This window comes from Acyrthosiphon pisum, unplaced genomic scaffold (assembly GCF_005508785.2).
Source record: "Acyrthosiphon pisum isolate AL4f unplaced genomic scaffold, pea_aphid_22Mar2018_4r6ur Scaffold_96;HRSCAF=464, whole genome shotgun sequence".
NCBI lineage: Eukaryota > Metazoa > Arthropoda > Insecta > Hemiptera > Aphididae > Acyrthosiphon > Acyrthosiphon pisum.
In genome coordinates, this window is record NW_021779808.1 from 21,893 (window position 1) to 23,675 (window position 1,783).

The following is a 1,783-nucleotide window of genomic DNA, read 5'->3' on the forward strand; positions in this document are numbered from 1 at the left end:
CATTTTCATATCTTAGATTTAAAAAGAAAAATTTTTATGAATTTCTAACTCGAAATAATTTGCAAATTTTCGTGATTTTTCCATATTTTGTCATTTTTTGAACTTTAAATGCTTATAAAAAAAAAACTGTGACTAACGATTTTTAATATTTTTCATCTGCCTTTGAAACAATATACTAGGAGCCTTCTATTAATTTTTCAAGCTTTTTTATCCAACAAATAAAATTTTATTGATATTTTTAGAAAAAAAACTAAAAAAAAATGGAAAATGAAAATGTCCGTAAAGAGCTCAAAATAAATCAAAATATTTTCAAAATTTTACCGTGTATAGAAATTGCTAAGATAAACATTCAGTCAAAATTTCATATATCTATGGTCATTTTTTTTACAGTTATACCAAAAACCAAAATCGATTTTCTCGAAAACAGATTTTTCGTAAAAATTCCCGTCTTTCCTTAATTTTTCTTTTGTTTTTCACGTCGCTTTTGAAAACTACTGGGAAATTTTTACTTTTGACCCCCCAAAGTACCAACTAGATTCACTTTCCAATCATAAAAGTTACTGTTGAAGAAAATCGAAGCAGTTTTACTGTCCTAAAAGGTGATGACAGACACAAAAAAAAATAAAAAAATAAATTAAAAAATAAAAAAAAAAACACACATCATTGTAAAATCAATACATTCATCGTTCCACTCAGAATCTAAAATTAAAAATGGTGTTATCAGTTGAATTATTGATTAAAACCAGAAGAGATATGACCATAATCGGAACGTCTGAAACCCGGTACGTCTCTTTGAACATCCAAATTGTTATACGTTTCGACGTGTACCGGTTTTGTTTTGATACGTACCACTACGAAAAACCGATACGTAACTATATGGTCTTCTTGAAAATCTTGTATAGTCCCGCCGCGCCGCTGCCGTGTGCCGCCGCCGTTGCGGCACGCCGGCACATCTCAATATAATCATAATTTGATAATATAGCCCGTATAACACACATATTTTGTGTGCGCCTCGGGCCGCCGCACCATACAGTATTTATACTGTATACACGAAAGTACGAGTCTCATATTACACTGTTACAGACGTTGGTCGCTCGGCTTTCGTTTAATTCTTATTGCTAGATTATTTCTTATTGCAATGGAATAATTGCGGGTTAAGATGATATTTTACTTCAAATATTATTATTTTAGTAGTATGTATTTGTATGTTCACAGCCAGCTTTTCCACGGTAATTTTTTTTTTTCAAGGGGGAATGTCCCCCTTGGAGACTTTTATTTTACCGTGTAACACATTTCACACTGATTGTCTACCAAATTCTACCTCGTAAAAATATTTAACGTAATCAAATTTTTAGGAAATCTTAAAACTGAAAAAATTATTTCAAGTAAAAAACACAAATTATTAAATAATATTTTTTTTATTGTTATAAATTAATTCTTAATTATATTTACACAAGTTTTCTTACTTCTCCAGTAAAAGGTAGATATTCTACAATACGATCATGAATTAATAAACAGTAAGCAGTCACACCTGCAAGCGATTCTGAAGCTTCAATTTCCAATTGAACATCCACTGCTGAGGCTGTTGCTGAATCGTTCTGTTTTGAAGTGTCGACAACTATAATTGGTGCGTTTGCTAGAAAAGTAGATGGACTCAATATCGGGTTACGAATACTTTTTTCATAGTACGATTCTTGAAACGATGTATACATATTATATAATAAAGTGAAATTATTTTTAGAAAATCTAAATTCAAATTATCGTATGGATAAGCTATCGAGTT